Below are 9,754 nucleotides of genomic sequence, written 5' to 3'. Positions count from 1 at the left end.
GGATGGCTGTGTAAGCTGTGGTTAGTATTTAGATGTCTATGTGATTTTGATTCCTATTAAAGTACTACACTTAGATAAGCTCTTCACTTGTCTGATTCATTCATTGGCCGGCTGCATTCCTGTTGGAGGAATATCTAAAGCCAACCTAAATTATATTACTATTGGAATCCCTTATAACTGGCTATAATCCATGGAGATTTAGAGGGAAGAAAAATGGAGAATCTGACAAAAACGGGTGGTTCCCTCCCTCCTAGATTGTAAACTCCAAGGAGCAGGCCCTCCTGTAATCCCTCTTGTATTGAACTGTATTGTTGCTGTACTGTCTCCCGTTATATTGTAAAGCGCTGAGCAAACTGTTGGCGCTATATAAATCCTGTATAATAATATATAACCAAAGGCGCATTTGACCACCATAACTGGGGTCAAAGGATCTTGCGAGTGAGTCATCTATACTTCACGTTTATGAACACACGGTGAAGATCACAGTCACATTTATTTTTTATATCATTTTATATATATATATTTATATTTTTTTTCTTCGCATTTTTTTATTTTACCCTCTTTGGAATTTTCTATTACTCTATTTTTGGACAGTTACTAGAGTTGTCATTATATTCATGGTTTTTTATTATTCATTTCACATGTTCACTATTGGTTGAATTGCTCTACGGAGGGGTTACAATATCTATTTGGTCTAAGCACACAGCCACATCACCCTGAATGCGCCCAATCTTGTCTGATCTTGAAAGCCAAGCAGAGTTAGACCTGGTTAGTACCTGGATGGGAGACCGCCTGGGAATACCAGGTGCTGTAGGCTAAAAAAAAAAAAATTTTTTTTTTGCATGGACCAAATTTGAGATAAACCTCAGGTGGTAATAATCTTGTACTTATTCCAGGGGCGGACTGACCATTTGGAAACTCGGACACTGCCCGAGGGGCCCGGGGTAAGTAGGGGGCCCCATGAGATGCCCCTGGTACCTTTTTCATAGGCTTTTTTGAGTTTGGGCAAGGAAACAGGGGCCCCATGATCCCCTATTGCCCGGGGGCCCCATGAGTTGTCAGTCTGCCCCTGTGCACTATATGAAGTTTATTGTTTGGGCAAATGTAGTGCCTTTCTATTTATATTTTATTTGTTTGAAAAAAAATTATTGATGAGAAATAAGGGATTGCAATCTATAAGAAACTATTTCTTGCAATAACAATTGTACTCCTATGCAATATTCAGGCTCTATTCGAATATTGCGTGGCAGGAACGATAGTTCACACTTGCAATTTTCTATGCATGATTTACATGTGTCTCCATGTGTTGCACATAGGGCAATCTATTGATGTGAATGGACTTGCACAACACATGGAGATACGAGTAAATCGCATTTAAAAAAAATTACAAGTGGGAACGATCATGCTATGCACATTTGTCGCTCCTGTTCCTTTTTGGGTGACAAGCACGAATATTAAATACATGTTTTGGGGTGCCATTGTGTATAACAGCACCCAAATGTGTGTCATTCATTTTAATGGAATTTGGAATCATGGGCAGAATTCTGCTTGTAATTCCAGATCCGCCCAATGTGAACAAGGCCTCCTATAGCAGAACGTTAGATAAAAGAATGCACACAGTTAATACAACCCCTACAGTGAACTGATTTCTGTATCCGCTCACTACAGCCTTTTTTTATATTACCTTTTATAACCTGTAGATGTCACTGTTGCTTGCGCTTCAGACAGAGCACTGTTGCTTGAACTTTTAGCGGAGGAATATTTATAAATCATAGGAGAACCTCAGACATCAGTACACTTATATAACGCCAGGTAATATCTATTTATTTGTAAAATAAATTTCATATGGCTATATGAAGACCCAGCTTTTTCTAGCACTTTCTGTTTGCATTTAAAAATCTGTATTTTGTTTGCTAGAATGTTACTTAGAACCCCCAAACATTATATATACATATACATATATATATATATATATATATATATATTGCTTAAGAAAATTAAACAATTATTCAGTTTATATTGAGGTCAGATTAACAGTTGTACACTGCTTCAACAAATTAAAGGTACACTTTGAAAACCCATCAGATCTCAATGGGGAAAAATCTCCTGCTGGATCTCTATACTGATATGGATGGGTAATGTGTTAGGAATGTAAGGATGCCCCATCGTTTGATGGAAATGAAAATTATCAACCTACAGAGGACTGAATTGAAAGACACCCCGGAAATCAAATTGAAGAAATTACGACATTTTGCTGAAATTTCATTGCAGCAACCCAGAATGGTCCTCAGTAGTTTCTATGGCCCCCACATGCTTGTATGCATGCCTGACAACATGGAGACAACAGATGGTGTCCTGGGGTATATCCTCCCAGATCTGGACCAGGGCATCACTGAGCTCCTGGACAGTCTGAGATGCAACATGGTGGTGTCGGATGGACCGAAACATGATATCCCAGAGGTGTTCTATTGGATTTAGGTCAGGCGAGCGTGGGGGCCATTCAGTGGTATCAGTTCTTTCATCCTCCAGGAACTACCTGCATACTCTCACTATATGAGGCCAGGCATTGTTGTGCACCAGGAGGAACCCAGGACCCACTGCACCAGTGTAGGGTCTGATGATGGGTCCAAGGATTTCATCCCAATACCTAATGGCAGTCAGGGTGTCATTGTCTACCCTGTAGAGGTCTGTGTGTTCCTCCATGGATATGCCTCCCCAGAGCATCACTGACCCACCACCAAAACGGTCATGCTGAACAATGTTACAGGCAGCATAATGTTCTCCATGGCTTCTCCAGACCCTTTCACGTCTGTCACATGTGCTCAGGGTGAACCTGCTCTCATCTGTGAAAAGCACAGGGTGTCAGTGGTGAACCTGCCAATTCTGGTGTTCAATGGAAAATGCCAATCGAGCTCTATGGTGCCAGCCAGGGAGCACAGGGAGCACAGGGCCCACTAGAGGGCATTGGGCCCTCAGGTCACCCTCATGAAGTCTGTTCTGATTGTTTGGTCAGACACATTCACACCAGTGGCCTGCTGGAGGTCATTTTGTAGGGCTCTGGCAGTGCTCATCCTGTTCCTCCTTGCACAAAGGCGCAGATACCGGTCCTGCTGATGGGTTAAGGACGTTCTACAGCCCTGTCCAGCTCTCCTAGAGTAACTGCCTGTCTCCTGGAATCTCCTCCATGCTCTTGAGACTGTGCTGGGAGACACAGCAAACCTTCTGGCAATGGCACGTATTGATGTGCCATCCTGGAGGAGTTGGACTGCCTGTGCAACCTCTGTAGGGTCTAGGTATGGCCTAATGCTACCAGTAGTGACACTGACCCTAGCCAAATGCAAAACTAATGAAAAACAGTCAGGAAAGATGAGTAGGGAAAAAAATATCAGTGGCGTCCACCTGTGAAACCATTCCTGTTTTGAAGGTTGTCTCATTGTTGCCCATCAAGTGCACCTGTTGTTCATTTCATTAACACCAAAGCAGCTAAAACTGTTAACAACCCCCTCTGCTACTTACCTGACCAGATCAATATCCCAGGAGTTTCATTGACTTGATGCTAGACTCTGATTAAAAAGTGTTCCTTTAATTTTTTTTGAACAGTGTATTTGTAAAATAAATTCCATATGGCTATATCCACTTGAAGACCCAGCCTTTTCTAACACTTTTTGTTTACATTTCAAAATCAGTATTTTTTGCTAGAATCCCGAAACATTATATATCTATCTGATATATATATCAGAGGCCCTAGAGAATAAAATGGTGGGTTTTGCAATTTTTTATGTCACATGGTATTTGCACAGTGCTTTTTCGAACTGAATTTTCTGGGAAAAAATACACTTTCATGAATTTTAATGCACCCCTCCCTTCACCTGCAAAAGTAATCCAACAGCTAATTGGCCACTCGGGTGACATTTATAAAAACGGTGGCCGCCGGTGGAAAACAATGATACCAGGATGCAGGAGCAGACTGACAACTCATGGGGCCCCCAGGCAATAGGGGATCATGGGACCCGTGTCCTTGCCCAAACTCAAAAAAGCCTATGAAAAAGGTACCAGGGGCATCTCATGGGGCCCCCTACTGACCCCGGGCCCTCGGGCAGTCCCCCAGTTTACAAATGGTCAGTCCGCCCCTGCCAGGTAGATGCCTGCAGCTCCCGGTATACCACTTGAAGCCCGTAATCTATATGTACGATAACGAGCTTCAAGTGGATATACTAACATACCACGCATCTGGTAGGCCATGAACCTGTAAAGTGTTAAAACAAAAGTTGCCAGCAGGTTGGGTCTTTTGGTAAAAGAGAATTTACAACTCTTTGTGCTAAAACACTTTTACTTGCTAGAAATATTTTTTGTAACCTGTACACTGACTTCGGCACATGTGGGAGCCGTTTGCCCAGAAGATAATGTAACTCCAGAGCACATGCACAGGAGGTACATCATCAGTAACTGCCCAATGCGTGAAGCAAGAAATTGGAATCTGGAAGAAGAGGAAGATAAAATCACGCTGGTGGGGACAGTATGGACTGGAGGACAGCAGACCCTGAAGTAAGTGTATCCTAGTGTGCAATTTCCCACCACGGTTTACTTCCACTTGTACATACGTCTGAGCTTGGTGCTGCCATTGAATATTGAATACCTTGGGTTTGTTGGTGGAGGATCTAGGGTAGGGATATGTTGATATATCGGCGGCTGAAACATATCGGCTGAAAATAGTGTAATCAGCAGTTTGCAGATAAGAAAAAAGGTGCCAATAATGTTGCTGATACATGCAAAGTCTCATCTCATAGACTTTCATGCAAAGTCACGTCTCGTAGACCTTCCTGCAAAAACGCCGTCTAGTGACTTCAATGCAAAATCACATCTCATAGACTTTAATGCAAAGTCGCGTCTCATATACATTAAAGCATAAACGATCTCTAGTGACTTCAATGTAAAATCGCGTCTCATAGACTTTCATGCAAAGTCGCGTCCCTTAGACATTCATGCATAAATGCCCTCTAGTGACTTCAATGTAAAATCTCATCTCCTAGACTTTCATGCAAAGTCGCGTCTTAGACATTCATGTAAAACACCCTCTAGTTACTTCAATGCAAAATCGCATCTCATAGGTTTTCATGCAAAGTCAAGTCTCATAGACATTCATGCAAAAACGCCCTCTAGTGACTTCAATGTAAAATTGCATCTCATAGACTTTCATGCAAAGTCGCGTCCCATAGACATTTATGCATAAATGCCCTCCAGTGACTTCAATGCAAAATCGTGTCTCAGGCTTTCATGCAAAGTCTTGTCTCATAGACATTCATATTAAAACACCCTTTATGGACTTCAATGCCAAATCGCTTCTCATAGACTTTAATACAAAGTCACGTCTCATAGACATTCATGCAAAAACGCCCTCTAGTGACTTCAAAACAAAATTGCGTGTCATAGACTTTCATACAAAGTCACGTCTCATAGACATTCATGCAAAAACGCCCTCTAGTGACATCAATGCAAAATCATGTCTCATAGGCTTTTATGCAAACTTGCGTCTCATAGACATTCCTGCAAAAATGCCCTCTCGTTAATTCAATGCAAAATCACGTCTCATAGACTTTCATGCAAAGTCGCGTCCCATAGACATTCATGCATAAATGCCCTCTAGTGACTTCAATGCAAAATCGTGTCTCATAGACTTTCATGCAAAGTCACGTCTCATAGACATTCATATTAAAACACCCTCTAGGGACTTCAATGCCAAATCGCTTCTCATAGACTTTAATACAAAGTCACGTCTCATAGACATTCATGCAAAAACACCCTCTAGTGACTTCAATGCAAAATTGCATCTCATAGGCTTTCATGCAAACTTGGGTCTGATAGACATTCCTGCAAATATGCTCTCTCGTGAATTCAATGCAAAATCGTGTCTCATAGATTTTGCATTTTGCTCCTCACAGGACCTCCTTCTATCCTGCTCCCTGGTCTCCTCCTCCCATGCACGACTGCAAGACATCTCCAGGTCCTCTCCCATCCTCTGGAACTCACTGCCCCAATCCATCAGACTGTCGCCTTCCCTCCCCACATTCAGGCGCTCCCTCAAAACCCATCTCTTCAGGGAAGCCTACCCCACCCTCACCTAACGGCCATTCTCCCTCTTTCCTCCCACCCCTCATTTTCCTCAGCCACTTCCTACTGTACCATTACCCCCTCCCTCCTAGATTGTAAGCTCAAAAGAGTAGGGCCCTCTTACCCCTCGTACGTTGTTTGTTATTGTTGTACTGTGCCATGTATTGTCCCCCCCCCCCCCCTATTGTACAGCGCTGAGCAAACCCTTTGGCGCTATATAAACTCAATGTAATAATAATAATAATAGACTTTCATGCAAAGCCGAGTTTACATGTTCTCAAAGGGGTGACCCCTTTGAGAATGTGCTGGTGCACGAAACTCGTCAGGGAGGAGCCTACCAGAGCGACGTCACGCCGCACACGGCCACGAGGAAGGTCAGCGGCCATTTTTATATGCCCAAACCACATGTGAGTTTCTCATGCAATTTTTACTGGATTTCTGCCTAACTTTCAATAAAAATACTACACTATTGGCACCCATCTGTCTTTGGCTCATTACTTATGAGCCTTCTAAAGGTGGAAACCCCTTTGTCTGGAACCATTACTGTCTGATGTCTTGGAGCTGTTTCTGGAGGTGATATGAGCAGAGTGTGACCTGTATGATAGCAGTGCCATCCTGAGTGTCCATGTTATGCTTGATGACCCCGCAGCCCCTGCCCAGATCCAGATGACCCCTTTACAGGATACATCATATATATGCGCAATATTCATGCGCTTCTGGTAAGTCCTCGTCACTGAAGCTCACCAGCATGGAAATGATTATTATTACATCTCCTGGACCTGCAATATATTGATCTAAATGAACTACAGTGGGGATCGAAAGTTTGGGCACCCCAGCTAAAAATTTGTATTAATGTGCATAAAGAAGCCAAGGAAAGATGGAAAAATCTCCAAAAGGAATCAAATTACAGATTAGACATTCTTATAATATGTCAACAAAAGTTAGATTTTATTTCCATCATTTACACTTTCAAAATAACAGAAAACAAAAAAATGGCGTCTACAAAAGTTTGGGCACCCTGCAGAGTTAATATCTTGTACTGCCCCCTTTGGCAAGTATCACAGCTTGTAAACGTGGATTTCGAGGTGTGTTTAGGATCATTATCCATTTGTAGAAGCCATCCTCTCTTTAACTTCAGCTTTTTCACAGATGGCATCAAGTTACCATCCAAAATTTGCTGAAATTTTATTGAATCCATTTTTCCTTCTACTCGTGAGATGCTCCCTGTGCCACTGGCTGCGACACAACCCCAAAGCATGATTGATCCAACCCCATGCTTAACAGTTGGACAGAGGTTCTTTTCATTAAATTCTGTGCCCCTTCTCCAAACGTACCTTTGCTCATTCCGGCCAAAAAGTTCAATTTTAACCTCATCGGTCCACAGAACTTGTTTCCAAAATGCATCAGGCTTGTCTATATGTTCATTTGCAAAGTTCAATGATGATTTTTGTGGTGAGGACGTAGAAGAGGTTTTCTTCTGATGACTCTTCCATGAAGACCATATTTGTACAAGTATCTCTTTATAGTGGAATAGTGTACCACAACTCCAGTGTCTGCCAGATATTTCTGGAGGGATCGTGCAGTCAAATGTGGGTTTTGAATTGTTTTTCTCACAATCCTGCGAGCTGTTCTGTCTGATATTTTTCTTGGTCTTCCAGATCTTGCTTTAACTTCCACTGTTCCTGATGACTGCCATTTCTTAATTACATTCCGAACAGAGGATATTGACATCTGAAAACGCTTTGCTATCTTCTTATAGCCTTCTCCAGCTTTGTGAGCGTCAACTATTTTCAGTTTCAGTTTTCTAGACAACTGCTTAGAAGAACCCATGGTGCTGATTGTTGGGGCAAGGTCAGATGAGTCTGGGCATTTAAAACCTTTGAGATTGACATCACCTGGTCTTCCCAGACGATGATTGAGAACAATCCATGACACTGGCAGGTCTCAGCTTTGCAAAGGGGGCAGTGCATGCTATAAATTCTGCAGGGTGCCCAAACTTTTGCAGACGCCATTTTTTTGTTTTCTGTTATTTTGAAAGTGTAAATGATGGAAATAAAATCTAACTTTTGTTGACATATTATAAGAATGTCTAATCTGTAATTTGATGCCTTTTGGAGATTTTTCCATCTTTCCTTGGCTTGTATATGCACATTAATACAAATTTTTAGCTGGGGTGCCCAAACTTTCGATCCCCACTGTATTTCACTCTTGTCACATCATTTATTGATTGATATCTCTTTGCACCTTGATGCGTCATCATCAGACGTAATCTCACTTCATCACTAATTATGCGCCCCAGTAGCACTCACTACTATATATGATCATTTATTGTTCTATCATTTTAGCGCTGCATATATTTATTATATTTATTTACTTTTTAAAGGTGTAGAGGTTTACCTTTTTATGCTGGCTGCTTATTTGTGCGCTCGCAATTACCCATACCTGTTAAGGGTTAACTGTGTGCTGTTTCACTGTGTGGGATGTGTGTGTGCTTCACTGTAAGAACACTGCTTTGTATGGCTCTGTTATGCAGAGCCATACAAGCAGTGTGCAGGAGCTGACAGGGGAGAGATCTGTGTTGTTTATACACAAGTCTCTCCCCTGTCGGAGATCGCCAGGTGCCGAAGGGGAATCACTGGCTGGGACCTGGGGATTGACAGCCAAGGCCGTGAATGGCGGAACTGCAAAATCACATATATATGCATGATTTTTGCACACACATGCCGCCCTGTAGCAGTATTTCTGCTATAGTGCAGCACGGAAGTGGTTAAACTGACCAAACACTCAGCAGCACTTTAGTGGACTAACTATCCCCCTATACCTTGTCTTCTTTCTTCAATAAAAATATTGAACAAGAGATGACAAATCATATATGTTTTCACACACACACTTCTTGGCTGTGTTTGCAATTGTCTAACACAGATCAGCCCCCCAGTTTGCATCCTCACACCTTGTGAGTTGCTACAAAGTTACAATGTTTTATCACTGGGAGAGTGGATGTGCATACTAGTGGTCCTCCCAAGCTTTGGGGCCAAACCATCAGGGCTGGAACAAGGGGTGGGCAGAAGGGTCAACCGACCAGGGAACAACAGAGCTGGAACAAGGGGTGGGCAGAAGGGTCAACCGACCAGGGAACAACAGAGCTGGAACAAGGGGTGGGCAAGAGGGACAACCGCCCAGGGAACAACAGAGCTAGGACAAGGGGTGGGCAGGAGGGGCAACCGCCCAGGGAACAACAGAGCTAGAACAAGGGGTGGGCAGGAGGGGCAACCGCTCAGGGAACAACAGAGCTGGAACAAGGGGTGGGCAGGAGGGACAACCGCCCAGGGAACAACAGAGCTGGAACAAGGGGTGGGCAGGAGGGGCAACCGCCCAGGGAACAACAGAGCTGGAACAAGGGGTGGGCAGGAGGAGCAACCGCCAAGGGAACAACAGAGCTGGAACAAGGGGTGGGCAGGAGGGGCAACCGCCCAGGGAACAACAGAGCTAGAACAAGGGGTGGGCAGGAGTGGCAACCGCCCAGGGAACAACAGAGCTGGAACAAGGGGTGGGCAGGAGGGGCAACCGCTCAGGGAACAACAGTGTTGGGGGGGAGGTGTCCCCTCACTGCATGCACTCTCCAGGTCAGTGATGGCTTCATGTCAGC

The 9,754-nt window shown here is 43.4% G+C and overlaps 1 pseudogene; it reads left to right on the top strand.

Annotated features, from left to right (window-relative positions):
* Positions 1-698: 698 nt before the first annotated feature.
* Positions 699-817, top strand: LOC149461612 (5S ribosomal RNA; annotated as a pseudogene).
* Positions 818-9,754: the final 8,937 nt, after the last annotated feature.

The sequence above is a fragment of the Staurois parvus genome, unplaced genomic scaffold (genome assembly GCF_062004578.1).
Source record: "Staurois parvus isolate SC_StPar_1 unplaced genomic scaffold, SC_StPar_1.0 ptg000196l, whole genome shotgun sequence".
In the NCBI taxonomy this organism is placed as follows: Eukaryota; Metazoa; Chordata; class Amphibia; order Anura; family Ranidae; genus Staurois; species Staurois parvus.
The sequence above is the reverse complement of the archived record's forward strand: the minus strand, read 5'-3'. Positions and strand labels throughout refer to the sequence as shown.